The following is a 15,714-nucleotide window of genomic DNA, read 5'->3' on the forward strand; positions in this document are numbered from 1 at the left end:
AGATCCTCTCTGCTGCTTATGTCCATAAATCTTAGTAAAACCTTCCTTTGTTTTTAAATCAATTTTTGACAGTTGATTTTTTTCCTTGTTATGGGAAATGTCATCTTCCTAACGAAGTCTCACTCCTCTAACAATTACTGTATGTCAGCAGTATTCAGCCATAAAGAATCACGAAGCCGCTTTGTCAATAAAATAGTTCCTCTACATCCCAAACTAATCATCGTGGGATGTTCAGGCTGATGTTCCTAACCCGACACTCGATTACGATGCATCCCTGTGGCACAGCAGCCACCACGCACCACAGACAGGCAAAGGACACCGCAGGTTTCACTTGGAGGGCTGAAGTGGGTATGGGAAGTGACACAGCCCAGCTTGGGGACCCGCAGTCACAGTTCATGCCTGTGTGATTAGCCGGTGACTCTGACCGCCACGATATACTGAGGCAAAAACATTAAAAGAGGGGTTTTTTAAGGGAGTAGACCTGACTAAGAGAAGCATTTGCACAAGTGCTACGTAGGGTGAAACGCTGGGTCATTAATCTTTATAAATTCATCACTTATGCAGGGAAGAAGGTTCCCTATGTGGTATGTTACAGCGTATTTAGGTACATCACGGAGGGCGTTTCCTTTCACTGATACATCCAGCAGTGCAGTAGTGTTCACAAAGGAATAAAAAACTTCTCAGGAAGTGAAAATTCCCAGTAAGCAAGGATGGGCAAAGTAATTACAGATCCCAAAGCCTTCCCAAAGCTATAATATTTGTGACTGGCGTGGGAGAGAGGGATGACAGGGAATCCAACCAAAATCCGACACCTTGTGGGACTTGGACCAGTCTCAGCTGAGGTACATCTAAGAGAGCCTTGCTGCTCCATGACTCTCAGGCTGTGTGTAAAGATGAAGGAGATAAAGCTTAAGGGAAAGAAGAGTACCTACATTCCCCACCATGGACCAAGAATGTCCACTTTCCTGCTTCTTCCAATAGATGGCAAGAGGTTGCTGGGTAAAACCAAGAGCAACGAGAGCAGAAGAAACACAGTGGAGGGTTCTGCTCTTGAGGCAGCCGTTCCCGCTCGCATGCCCGAGCATGTCACACGCTCAGCACAGATTCAGTGATGTGGTTACGGTGGAAAACACCGGTCCTCTGACCTGCCCTCACAATCAAACCGATTACACCCCACAGACAACAGCAAGCTTTGTCTTCCCTCAAGCCCACCATCTGAATCAGAAAACCAGCAACCTCAAGCTAAGAGTCTCAGCCGTTCTCTCACCAGCTATTAGCTTCAGCTCTTAGGATGTAAGCCTCAAGTATCTCCCCAGTAAAGAGCTCTGAAGCAATAAGCAATATTCTTGAACCCCAATTTATGCTCCATCTACTTATACGCTACTACAGTGTAGATACAGCCACACTTCTGCCCGCACTTTCCAAGTGGTGCGGAGGAGCAGCGTGCTCCTAACTCAGAGGCGTGTTCACAGACACAGCTGTGTCACGGAGCACAAGCAAACACACACACTAAAAACCCACAACATGTTCAGATTAGACAGAAGGCTGTATTTTAAAACATCAGCAATGTTCTAATATGACATATTTCCTCCTCTAAACATGACCCAAAGGAAAGAAGGGAACAAGAAGGGAACACGAACCACTGTCCTTGGTATCACCAACATTAGACTCCACCAGAATCAAGGGAAAAGGATCTCCCTTCACTCGTCAAATAATCCTATGATGTCTCATAAGGATCCTGGGACCTACATAGGATCACAGAATGGTTTCGGTTGGAAAGGACCTTTGAAGATCATCTAGTCCAACCCCCCTGCCATCAGCAGGGACATCTTCAAATAGATCAGGTTGCTCAGAGCCCCGTCCAACCTCACCTTGAACACTTCCAATGATGGGGCATCCACAGCTTCTCTGGGCAACCTGCTCCAGTGTCTCACCACCCTCATCGTAAAACATTTCTTCCTTACGTCCAATCTAAACCTACCATCCTTCGGTTTGAAAGTGTTGCCCCTTGTCCTGTCACTACAGGCCTTGGTGAAAAGTCTCTCTCTGTCTTATAAGCCCCCTTCACATATTGAAAGGCCGCAGTAAGGTCTCCCCGGAGCCTTCTCTTCTCCGGGCTGAACAACCCCAACTCTCTCAGCCTTTCTCCATAGCAGAGCTGTTCCAGCCCCCTGAGCATTTTTGTGGCCTCCTCTGGACCCGCTCCAACAGCTCCGTGTCTTTCCTGCGCTGAGGACCCCAGAGCTGGATGCAATACATAACTTGGGTGGATAGAAATCACCTTCCATATCAGATGTTCTCTGAAAGGAAATTTATTCTCCAAAACAGAGCTGGCAATTCAAGAAAACTTAAGATCTGCGAACAAAGGATTTGTTCACGCTGCAGAAAAGAAAATCACTAAGTGAGGTAGTCATGTCCCAACAGCAGAGAAGTATCCATCACCTGCTGGCAAGATGCTTCACTTCATCTCTGGATTTATTGCATTCCCCGCCCAATGAAGAACACCAAACGGACCCCACCAAACCGGCATAAATCCTCAGGAGACTAAAGATCAGAAATTTTCCATACGAGTTCAGAAACGTTGAGGTGAACGGAACAAATATATAAAGTCCAGGCCCAGTTAACCACACGCCAAATTCCATTCACACACACTGTATAAAAACCAGCCTAATGTAAAAGCACGTTTAAAAATATTTACATCAAACCAAACCATTACACAGATAAGAGAGGTATTTTTAGATACGCATGGATTTTACACACACAGAGTGATTAATTATTTAATTGCTGGAATTCCACTTAGGATTTGGGGGAGTGGGGTACTTCCCGAGCAGGAAATAACCTAACCTAAGTAAACTAATTTAAGAGGTCGGGCACACACACATTCAAGAGTTTATCCATTTCTTCCGCCTTTCAATTTCTGAACACTGTTTACCATCACGAGTCTAAAAGGGGGAGGTTCAATCCAAGATAAAGGCACACGAAAGTGAATGTCTGAAGTGGCTGGTGGAGATCCCAAGCAGGGCAGTCACAGCCTGGAAAGCAACTCCGATCAGCTTGAAGAGGACAACCAGCAGCTAGTCAGCCAAATCTCCCCAGGCTCCACCAGTTCCACCCTCGAGACCTCCAGGGACCAGGCTGGGAGCTCAGACACCTAGCACACACAAAGCTTAAACTTAAGTTTCTTAATCTGGAGCCGAATTGGACTAGCAGCCCCTCGGACCAGCAGCTTTCTTTCTCACGCAAAGCCAACGCTTAACAACATATACTCATTTGAAAAAACATCTTGTCTTCCAGATCTTCCATCAATGCCAGTCCCACTTCTGCAGTCTGAGCAACTCAGCCCCCACCTCTGCCTTCTCCCTACCTCACAACCCATCAAACGCACACCCTTGGCTTTGCCCCTCTTCCTTCTGCAGCCCTGGACCTCTGTTTCTCAGGCCCAGAAAAAGCAGCATAGCCCCAACTGTGTCTCCTACTGTTGCTTCAACTTGGAGATATGCAGGGCAGTGTGCAGAAAAAGGGGACAGCAGCAGCATCAAAGTCCCTTTTTTTTTTTCCTTTATCCTTTTTTCCAGCATGATATTCAACAAAAAGGGGAAGAGGGAGATGGAAAGGGGCCCATCGATGTTGCTTCAAGATTGGCACAAGCAAGGACGAAGCAAAGCTCTTCTGAAATGCTTGGCACTTTCTGTCCCATCCCACCTCAGACAGGTTGAGTTGCTGAGGGTGGGATGAGGAAGAAACAACAGTCTGGTTCTGTCCGTACCCAAAGAGCAGGCAGCTAATCAGGGCAGGTTTTTCCCAAAGCAGGGCTGGAGCGCTTCTGCGTGCTAAAATATTGGGAGGATAAGGGTCACAGCATGCCTCAATGTTCGATCCCGGTGCAGCGCAGTGGATCCAAGAGCAGAGAGCACCCGTCAGCACTTTGTTGTCTGTCTGTATCTGGTTTTCAGCAAATCTGACTTGAGTGGGAGCAGAACACTCAGTGGGTATCCTGGCAGCTGACATTTAAAGTTCATGTTACTAAGCAAGCAGCAAAATATATAAAAGGGGAGGGGTCAACCCTTTTTTTTCCATACTCCTGCATAAGAACAGCTGGATTGGGTCAGACTGACGCTTCAGCTATCCCAGTGTCTTCTCTGCAGCAACAACCAAGCGTGACTACCGAGGGGAAAATTTAAGCACAGGGCAGGCATACAGTGGCATTTGCCCAGCATACTTTCCAGCCCGTAACCGTGTGCAGCACAGGGATTTCCTGAAGTGATATGTTCGTATTTATTAGCTAGCTGTATATCATGTTATACCACTGTTATAACATATTTGGTTTTCTTATATATAAATGCCTAGAGGGCTTGACCCGTTCAGGTCTCATAACGCTAGGCACCATATACAAAAATAAATAGTTAAGACAGAACCTGCCCCAACCAATTTACAGACCACATTACACTGCAAAGTTTGTATTTTAAAAAAATGTTTCTAGCTTTCTTTTATGAAAGGCTGCAACATAAACTATTAGAAAATAATTTGCCTGTCTACAGGCAAACGACAGAAATTTATACCAGGAATCGTGCCTTTGCCAACCCACCGGTTTTGACCCAGCTAGCGAACACAAGAAGTACTTTCTGCCTTCTTTTTAATGTAAAACAAAAATAAATTATTTACTAAGAAGATATTAAGACTAATAAACACTGAAACAACCCTAACTCTCACAATTCTTTATAGGAGCAGCACATACCTACTGTGTATTCTACTCCAGCCTGCTGATTATCTTAGGTTTATTAACTTTATAAATCAACACAACAAAATACACTAGACATACAGTGTTGCTGGAGCTTCAGCTTATGCATTTCTTAGAATAGAATAGAATAGAACGGAATCATTAAGGTTGGAAAAGACCTCTAAGATCATCGAGTCCAACCGTCGACCCAACACCACCAGGCCCACTAAACCATGTCCCTAAGCGCCTCATCTACACGTCTTTTAAATACTTCCACGTCTTTTAAATACTTCAAATTTCTTGACCCAGAAATTACTTGCTTAGTTTAAAACGGAATGCAATTCTGTACCAAAGTTCATTTAATATAAACAAGGGTCCAACCCATACCAAACACCAACACTTTTTAATCAACACTTGCAATCTCCGTGGCATCCAAAGCTTTTCTGTGGAGGGAGTAGGGAAAAAGGTGTTTGGAGGAGTATCTAAACTCAAGCGTTACAATTCGAGGGCACAGGTAAAACATGAATTGATACCTCTTGGATACGAGCGTCCTTCGGATGGAGACAATCCGGAGAGGAGTCTGCCTACGGCTGCAGGGCAGTGAGTCTTCACAGCATTCCACAGCTCTGCAGCAGCAACCAACAGAGAGAAAGAGAGAGACCCGTGAGGCTCTGCGGGCAAACCCGTTGGACAGAAAACATGACTCTTTCTAGCAGAGAGTGGTCTTTATCTCCATCGGAGCGAAAGGAGGAACGGGTACATGTAAGAAATGCAGTCAAAAAAGGAGGAGCAATGGAGATGCAGGATAAGAGGAGGAGAGGGAAGGGATACGGGAGCTGGCTACAAGACCGGCAGTCGCAAAAAAGGCAGCGTGATGTGAATGGTCTGCCACTCACGTTTCCTTCCCGCTGTCGTTAAACAAAGAGATACGCATACTTAGCACACCTCTCTTACAAATAAATATCCCAATTTGCCGTCCCCTAAAAATACCAAGGATACATTTTTCCGTCACCATAGGTACAGGGAGAAAGACAGCAGAAATTCAACATTTGCACCTTCAAATCAAGACACGAAATCTTTCCGCAGCTATACGCTACAGCTCAATGACTTCGGGTGGAATACTCACGTGGTGCGTCTTGCACAAAGTCTATATCAACTATGCTTTGTCTACGCTCTGCTGAAGAACTGCATAGAAACTAGAAACAAACAGCATCAGGAGCGGATGAAATCAGAACTGGGGTCTTCTCAGCTTTCAAAAGGGAGAAAAGAAAGTTCAAGCTTTCATTTAAATACTTGTTAACCAGCTATTTGTCAGGATTTGGGACTAAACAGGCCAAACAAAGTTTTACGCGTTACTCCTACACCCTCCCTTCCCAGCTGACACAAAAGCTCAGAGAACTGAAAATGAAATACCTCAAAATAAAGTACAGCACACAAAAAAGGCTCTCAAGCAGCTCCACATGCTTTATGCATTATACAGAGGAACAGAAAACCCACTGTTCACAAACCAGGACCAGTGCTCCTTATAACAGTTGTTTATTTTAATCAACCCAGTACCAAAAGGTTCACATTAAGTATTTTTTTCATTGCTTCTAACCACGGATCCAGTATTAGTTTACATTCACTCAAGAAACACTCTCGGGGAGAAAACAGGACGCAGAAAACGTTGAATCCAGTAAAACAACTGAGAGTTTCTTTGGGAGTGCCGATCCATCCCACCTTTCCCTGCAGCATTACACCAAGAGGCCCTTCAAGCCCAGCAAATGAAACAGCATGAAATCGGAAATGAACAGGGGGGAAAAAAGAAAAAAAAGAAAAAGATAAATCTTCATTTTTCCTGAAGTTCCCGGAATCGCCTACTTCAGGAAACCACCACCATACCACCGGAGACGGCATCCCTGGAGAAAAGTCGAAACCCACCCTGCTGATGCTTAAACGTCCAGATAATCCCAACACTGTTGCTACCAAGAGCGTGAGCGCACGCAGGGAAACGGCTCAGTAATATTTCCACCTGCTGCACGGGTGCTTGACTTCTGTATTTCCACCTTATAATAAGCATAATCATTGCTTGGAATTTAATCGTGGGGTTAGGCTTTTTGACTTGCCTTTATGGCAAGTCAAAGGTATTGCCTTGACTTCCCTTTAGGGAAGTGATGGTGCCCCTGTACTCGGCCCTGGTGAGGCCGCACCTCGAACACTGTGTTCAGTTTTGGGCCCCTCACTCCAAGAAGGACGTCGAGGTGCTGGAGCGTGTCCAGAGAAGGGCAACGAGGCTGGTGAGGGGTCTGGAGAACAAGTCTGATGAGGAGCGGCTGAGGGAACTGGGGTTGTTCAGCCTGGAGAAGAGGAGGCTGAGGGGAGACCTCATCGCTCTCTACAACCACCTGAAAGGAGGTTGTAGCGAGGTGGGGTCGGTCTCTTCTCCCAAGTCACAAGCGATAGGACGAGAGGAAACGGCCTCAAGTTGTGCCAGGGGAGGTTTAGATTGGACGTGAGGAAAAATGTCTGTACTGAAAGAGTGGTGAAACATTGGAACAGGCTGCCCAGGGAAGTGGTGGAGTCCCCATCCCTGGAAATATTTAAAAGATGTGTAGATGAGGCGCTGAGGGAGATGGGCATGGTGGTGTTGGGTTGACGGTTGGACTCGACGATCTTAGAGGTCTTTTCCAACCTTAATGATTCTATGATTCTATGGTCCCCCAGTTCAAAGACATAACTCTAAAATATATAAGCAAACATCTTTAGGAGAGAGAGGAAAGCATAAGCGAATTCCAGCAGAAACAACGACTTGACAAATCTCATCACATCAAGCGCTGCAGTGGCAAATTAGTCTCTCTTTGAGCACATTCTGTACTCAAAGTAGCCTCAGTGCTTCGGGAGGTACCAAATATAACACAGCCCCATTTTAACTTCCTTCCAGGAATACACACAGTCATTTATCAAGAAGACGTGGGCTGCAGTTTCAGTTCCAACAGCTTCAGTAACATTTTGTAAAATTAAACAAACGACTCCTTTTGTGGCAAGAAAGAAGCAGAAAATAATCTGGGTGCAGGCAAACGGGGGAGAAAACCACCTCCCCCAAGCCTTCCTCCACCCTTCAGCAATTTTATGAAAAGCACGCCTTGCCAGCTACACCAGGCTCAGCATCAACCATGGGATCAGCGATCCTTCTTTCCACTGCTTTTACACCTCGCATCTCGATGCCTTTGCCATTACTATTTCATTTAGCGGAGCCGGTTGGATAGCTAAATTCGCTTCAAGTCCAAGTTTTGGAACGTTTTTACATCATTACACTTGTACAACCAAGGAAGTCGGTAAGCTCTGCTTAGCAAATACTAAAGGTTCCCCGTATGTGTCCAACACCGCTGCGTGGGAGGAATACATGGGGGTTTCCAGGCACCACCTCGATTTAGCAGGAGGACAGTATTGCATCAACCTTTAATGCCGCGGGATTATCAGAAAGTTCACCTTTTTGTTCGTTTCTAGCTGCTACGGAGACAGAGAGAAGTACTGTACCCACCTCCCATTAACCTTGTCGGTGGGATTTTTTCTTTAGCTGCAACAGCATCAGTACCTTCTTGTATTGTGCTGCCACGCAGACACTCAGTAGAATCACCCTTTGGGGGTGGGGGGGGAGGTTTGGTCCTTTTTCTGTTTTTTCTTGACCAGAAGTCAAAACGATTAGGTTCATAACAACTGGATGCTGCTACTGCAGAGAGAGAAGCTGTGACGAGCTGCTCAGAGATGGAGGCTATCCATCTGCCTACACACACATCACTGCCCCCCTTCACCATTCAAAAAACCGGCAGCAAATGGTCAGAATTCAAGAGAAATCATTCGAATGAGTAGGAACGCAAAAGAAATCTAGCTTCACGTGGATCTTCCTCTTAACTTCAGTGCATGAGAAGGTGCAAGACGTGAATGTAACAGAAGCTGTGTCACTCTGCTCTCTTGCTTCGTGCTGTACCCCCATCCGGAGTCCTAGACCGCCACGTTCTCTAACCACAGCGATGCCATACACACGCAAAATTTAGACGTATTTGCAGAAACGCAGTCAGTCCCAATCAAGGCCTTCAAGTAGAAGTACAAAGACATTCATTAGAGAATGAGAAAAAATAGAATTTAAAGAGGGAAAACATGACATGCGAGGAGGTATTAATTTGGAAAATTTGGGGAAATAGCACAACATTGGGAAGTTCTGCTGGCACAACCACTTTCATCAAGAGTGTGATCTGGGATTAACCCCACGATGCCATCAAAGCCCCCCTGTACAGCGTGCTGGTGCAGCTCTACCAGCAAACCTTGCTCCTCTGAAACCAGCGGAAGAGGAGCAGCAGCTGGAGACACCGCAGCCTCTTGCGGAAAGCTGAATAAATCTGCAGAAGTCACCTCCGTGCAGGACAGGAGCAGGTGGAAAGGGAAGAGAAAAGCTTGCCTCTCTGTAGATTAACAACAAAAAAAAGCAAGCAAAGGGAATAAACTCATTTTAGTGCTGAAGACCAGCAGGCATACAACGTGTCTAGGGTGGACATTTGTAACACGGCATTTTTAATTACCCATCTAAAAATGCTGGGCAACGTGTGAAAAGTCCTTCAGTACACATCTGAAGAAACTACGTGCCACTCCCTGAAGAGCTAGCTGGAGCTTTCATATGAAGCATCTAGAAATCAAAAGGAGCAGTTATCCAGCACACAAGTCCCTATCAAGTAACTATTATTACTGCTTCCCTGGGGAAGACCACTGGGGAAGAAGAGGGGTCTCCTCGTCAGTGTTAATATTCTTTTTCTCCTGGTTGTCTCTAGGTCTAAACCGGTCTTATCGCTCCACCTATTAAAAGAACCAAGAAAGAAAAGGGAGCAGGGAGCAAAGACTTCAAGAACACAGAAAAAACAACCCTGCCTTCCCCGAAAGAGGCAGGTTTCCTTTTCCCACTCCTGCCACCCCGGCGTTCTCTCGCAGGCTCAGTTTCAGAGCTGCCGGAGGTATCGCCATCATCCCTTGGTACCACGGGAAGCCAAATGCTGATCTCAGACCGGCAAGCGCAGGCAAGGCAAACACTGACGGAAAGCTGGAACCCACCTCCCTTAGCAAAGGTAGAGCACCAGCTCCCCCGGTTATTGAGCTGGCGAGTCCGTAGGTAGGACTGCCCGAAAAAATTACACAGTTGTTTTCCTGAAATGAAATATGGAAAGAAGAAAAGGAGAAATATTCACTAGCTAGAAAAGTCTTTCATGTTTGGAAAGTATTACTGCTCTTTTTATTTTAAAGTTATGATCTGGATATTAGAGGGTCTGGAAGAGATGCTGGAACCGTCCTCATCCACTCAGCCTCCAGGCACTCCCCTCTACGGGCAGGGGCACTGCCAGCCACGAACAGCTGAGATGTGTGAAGAAGGCACTTTGACCAGCTGAGTCGAACAAGAAGGTACTTGGATGCCTTACCGGGTTTGGGAGGTGCTCGTTTCTTGGTGGTGAGGTGTTTTAGAGATACGGGATGTTGCTAAACCTTCTCTCTTCTGCCCTCACAGATTTTTGCCGCCTTTGCTTGTACATCAGATTTTTGCAACTGCAAGTGGAAAACCATCTCGGTTGAGAGTCAAGACTCTTCCAGCTCCTGCTTACTACGTTTGACTTCCTACCAACCCTTGTCAACTCCTTTTCTAGAGCCAAAGTCGCCCCAACTTGCTGGATAAATTCATTAATTCACGTAGAATACATTTTGCCCAAATTTCCCATTAACTTCTGGTTTCCTAATTATTAGATTACGTGCTCTAGCTTTCAAAGCAATTTACCTCTATCAAGTTGAGCAAAGAACCTAACAGGGTTCCTGCAGCCTACTCCATAATGAAGTCCTCCCTCCCCTCCCACTTTCTTCTTGGTGTGAAAGAGTTTAAATCCCTTAACATTTCCTCGTAAGATTACTGCAGATACTTAGTAAGAAAACTCGTTCCCTAATATCTTCATCAACTACATGTGGTATTTCAAGCAGCGAAACACTATTTTTCATTTTAATTCTATCCTCCCCTCCTATGACCAAAATTTACTTTGCTGCTTTTGTTTTAGTACCTACACCATTATGACGATCTTATTACAATTATTCTTCTATAATTCCCCTTTTTTATCCATTACTTCTGTTCTTCTTTCTATAAAACTGGACTCCAGTGGTAGGAGCTGGGTACACGGATTATAAAATAGATTAAGAATTAATTAGAACATGGTGATTAAAAAACCCGCCTTGGTAGACTGCAGATTGTTATGATAAAATAGTGTTAGCATAATTCATTTAAAAACACACTCCACAACTACTTATCAAATGAAGACAAAAACATTCACTAAGCATCTGACATGCTGGAGAGTAAAAATACAGCGTTCTCCACTGAGAAAATAACTTTATTCAGTTGGACAGCACTGCAAAACTTTCCTCATGAGCCAATTTTCCGTCTCAAAAACCTTCCGTACCGCTTGAGTCCCTTGAATTGCATGGCCATCCATCAGGACATTCACCGAGACTGGGATTTTTGAAGGAAGAGAAAAACATTAGGAGCTAAAATCCAACTGGACAAGGTCTAATGATGCTTGACTGGAGCCAGGCACCTTCCTTTAAATCCTATTCCACAACATTTCGTGTTTAACCCTCTAAGTATCCAAACCCAGCAAAATGGAAGGGGATCTTCTGGGTGCCAATAAATAAAATTAAATTGACTGAGATTACAGAATGAACGTCCCTCGGGGCAGCAGGGAGGGCTGACATTGAGCTTGCGTAGCCTTGTACATCGGGCTTATCCTTATAACAAACACGTTTCTAATTCCAGCAGGAAAAATTATTCAAAAGTAGATGCTGAAGTTATTTACCTCCTGTTTTCATCAATTTTTCAAAACTGGTTCTTGAAGTATTGATTCTGGATTAGTTATTCTCTCCTGTGCAATTTATATATTCTAAGACACTCAGAGGTTTCTAAGTCACAAATGACTTTGTAGGCAAAAGAAAACAGTTTAATTATGTAAGATTAATATTAATTGAAAGAAACAATTTACTGCACTAGTGACAGCACTCAACCTTCAAAAGGAAACATAGGAAAGTTTCAGTATTAAAAAAATATATGCAGCCGTTGTCTTAAAAATAAAAGTAAACCTTACAGCAATAGCAGCCTTGTTTGACCTTTACCTCTATCGAAATAGAATAAAGTCTGAGAAAAACATTCTAACACAAGCCTTCACAGCGTTACAAAAGAGGGATTGATGAGAACATGGCAGACGATCTATTTGGACATTAGGAAAAGCGCTGACAGTGCTTCATTCTGAAAGTGAATTCAGACACCTTTACTCACACAGTGAATATAATTAAAGGACTATAACTTTGTGTGTACTCTGCGCTGGGTAAAAAACTGGCTGGACAGCCGGGCCCAGAGAGTTGTGGTGAATGGAGTTACATCCAGTTGGCGGCCGGTCACGAGCGGTGTTCTCCAGGGCTCAGTACTGGGGCCGGTCTTGTTTAATACCTTTATCAATGATCTGGATGAGGGGATCGAGTGCACCCTCAGTCAGTTTGCAGATGACACCAAGTTGGGCGGGAGTGTTGATCTGCTCGAGGGTAGGAAGGCTCTGCAGGGGGACCTGGACAGGCTGGATCGATGGGCCGAGGCCAACTGTATGAGGTTCAACAAGGCCAAGTGCCGGGTCCTGCACTTCGGCCACAACAACCCCATGCAGCGCTACAGGCTTGGGGAAGAGGGGCTGGAAAGCTGCCCGGCGGAAAAGGACCTGGGGGTGCTGGTCGACAGCCGGCTGAACATGAGCCGGCAGTGTGCCCAGGCGGCCAAGAAGGCCAATGGCATCCTGGCCTGGATCAGAAATGGTGTGGCCAGCAGGAGCAGGGAAGTGATCGTGCCCCTGTACTCGGCCCTGGTGAGGCCGCACCTCGAACACTGTGTTCAGTTTTGGGCCCCTCACTCCAAGAAGGACGTCGAGGTGCTGGAGCGTGTCCAGAGAAGGGCAACGAGGCTGGTGAGGGGTCTGGAGAACAAGTCTGCTGAGGAGCGGCTGAGGGAACTGGGGTTGTTTAGCCTGGAGAAGAGGAGGCTGAGGGGAGACCTCATCGCTCTCTACAACCACCTGAAAGGAGGTTGTAGCGAGGTGGGGTCGGTCTCTTCTCCCAAGGAACAAGCGATAGGACGAGAGGAAACGGCCTCAAGTTGCACCAGGGGAGGTTTAGATTGGACATGAGGAAAAATGTCTGTACTGAAAGAGTGGTGAAACATTGGGACAGGCTGCCCAGGGAAGTGGTGGAGTCCCCATCCCTGGAGGTATTTAAAAGACGTGTAGATGCGGCGCTGAGGGACATGGTTTAGTGGGCATGGTGGTGTTGGGTCGACGGTTGGACTCGACGATCTTAGAGGTCTTTTCCAACCTTAATGATTCTGTGATTCTAACTTAAGGCAATAATAAAAGGTGTGGTATTGAGTTGGGAGCAAGGAGATACCATAGAGAGGATTCCAGAGACATTTGTCATAGGGCCTAACTCATTTAGTACCTAAATTAAGGAAGAGGAGGGAAAAATGTTAATGAATATACACAGATTATCCAGAATGGAGCCGAGTTCAGTTCTTCTCAGAGCACATTAAAAAAAAAAAAAAGAAAAAAAAACAAACCCAGAGAAACCAGAGGTATCAGCAAAAAAAAAATATCAGATGAGATCCACCTGGAGGAATTGGAAGTCAAAACATCTGTGAAAATACCTAGCAGGAAATAAAGGCATGGAAAGAAATAATTTTGGAAGGCAGAAAACATGGCAGGAAACCGCAGGGACACTGCTGGCTGGAAGCGCCTTCCCGTCTTTCCTCCCCTCAAAAATTGCCAGTTGCCTTTGTACCAACACGACTGCTACGGAGCTGTACAATGAACCAGATTAGTGAACTGATCTGGGTTAAAAATAACCTTTTTTGCTGTTCACTGATCTGGTTCACCATATGGCCCTTCAGATAGTTGTACCAGCACAGTTAAGGGAGCCCAGCAATGGGAACAGGCAGCAGAGGAGGAGTGAAACTCCCAAGAAAAATGCTTCACCCCGAAGGAAGAAAATACAAGATGCAGCCAAGAGAATTTCGCACCGAGCAAAAAGGACAGCACAAGCAGAAATTCACCCCTGGTCCCCCCGAAACGCCGCAGCACGTTGGTGGTGCTCAGGAGAGAAAGGCTACCAGGACTGGTGCACCTCCTGTGCTTGCTCCCGCCAAGAGCTGGGCAAGCAAAGACCCATCCCTGACACTTGTCCTGTCCAGCTGGTGGAAGCAGGTTGGGGATCACCAACGATGACTTTGGCCAGTCTAGAGGGGAGAGAGAGTTTTTGAAGGAAGAGGGTGAGAAGGGACTGGAAGCAGCATGCTCCCCAGCCAGCACGGGAGCACGCGCACACGATTCGCTAGCAACGTCGTGCACATCCATGAAAACTCAACGTCAAGATACAAAACTCAACATCGCAACGTTGCGTGCAACCAGTTTCTAAAATTAAAGGGTTCTTTGAACTCGAGTATTAAATATCACACAGACCCACCTTTTTTTTTTTTTTACACCCAGGATATAAGCGTGAACTAGAGATGTAAGAAAAGTGCGGAAGTCATTAAAACTGGCAAAGTTGGGCATCATCCTTTCTCCGGGAACATCCTGTTGTCTCGGCTTGCAAGAAAGACAAGTGACTAACGTCGGTATTCATCTGCTGAGTATCACCCCTGGCCACACCTCCCCTTTACACCATTTCTTCCACTGTATTGTCAGAATTACTGTCCTGCTTGAAGGATGCTGTATCAAGGCTAGAAGGGCAGAGCGAGATTAGGAAAAGCAGCAAATCCCATCCCCATTTTTACTTACTCACCAGTTACTGATTAAAAAAAAAAGTCTAAGCCACTGGAAAACTGGAGGAGCTGCTTTTAGAGCCAAAGATTGGTAAAAGGACAACTGCTACCAAAGTATCAGCAGCGTTTTGCCTGTGCGGCTCAGCTCCCTGCTGCTGTTGAGCTCTGGATTTCGGCGCCAGAGAGGATTCAGGTGCAGAGCTGGGAGCCGACACAGCGGCAGGATGGGTGGATTCAAGGTATTTTAAGTCAGCCACTGTAATCTGAACTCACATCAGTAGATAAGAGAGACTTAAACAAACAGAGTGAGATCTGGTTTGCTTTCATATTTAAAAAAGACTAATTCTTATAAGGCCAGTCTTTCAAACGTGCCAGTTTACAAAGAAATGTTGCTATATACCACTTCTGCTACCTTTTGTAATCCAGAAAAATACACACTGGAGACAAACGCACTCATTCTTGATTTTCACTTTATTATGTTTAGAATAGAAAATGGCATTATGTTCTAGTCTAGTTTATTAATCTACTTAAATTTAAACAGTCCGTCTTTGAAGAAGGTTTTTCTTAAATCTCCAAACTCTATCAGAATAATTAGGCTCAATACGCTGCCTAGTAGCAGAGTTTGGGGAGACAGGTTCTACCCTCAATAGAAGATAGAAGACTAAATTAAGGATTAATTAAATAAGCCGGGGACACAGAAGTCCCCAGGACACATCCAGGGATGCTGAGGAAGGTGGCCAATACCAGTGCAAGGCCTTTCGATATCAAATTTGAAGGATGACAGCAATCACACCCCAACTGCCTCTGGCAGGGGGATGACCAGCTCTGCGTATGATGAGAGCGCAGTGGGTGGCACTTACCTCGACTTTAGCAAGGTTTTCCACATGGTCTCCCACCATTGCACCATTTCCACATGATCTCCCACCATTATATCCTTGTAATCTACCCATTCCCTTCATAGCTCCCCGGTTTGGCTACAATTGCATGGGAAATTGGCTGGCCTGTCAGGCTGAAAAGGTGGTTGTCCATGGCTCAAAGTCCAGCCGGTGGCTGGTTGCGTGTGGCATCCCTCGGGGATGATAGTGGGACCAATACTTTTTAACAGCTTTCTCAACAACTTTGTAGACAGGATAGAAAACATTTTTATTAA

At 45.5% G+C, this 15,714-nt stretch overlaps 1 protein-coding gene across 4 annotated transcripts in view; it reads right to left on the reverse strand.

Moving 5' to 3' along the window:
* The window catches only part of FAM168A (family with sequence similarity 168 member A), a 220,615-nt gene that overhangs the window by 153,651 nt on the left and 51,250 nt on the right, over positions 1 to 15,714 (reverse strand). For 3 of the 4 annotated variants that reach the window (XM_076328518.1, XM_076328520.1, XM_076328519.1), the window contains exon 2: positions 5,251 to 5,343. The exons of the other annotated variant lie outside the window; for it this stretch is intronic. The gene's annotated coding sequence lies outside the window, so the exon portion shown is untranslated. The remainder of the gene's footprint in view (positions 1 to 5,250; positions 5,344 to 15,714) is intronic. 4 annotated transcript variants of the gene reach the window in all.

The sequence above is a fragment of the Aptenodytes patagonicus genome, chromosome 1 (assembly GCF_965638725.1).
Source record: "Aptenodytes patagonicus chromosome 1, bAptPat1.pri.cur, whole genome shotgun sequence".
Lineage (NCBI taxonomy): Eukaryota > Metazoa > Chordata > Aves > Sphenisciformes > Spheniscidae > Aptenodytes > Aptenodytes patagonicus.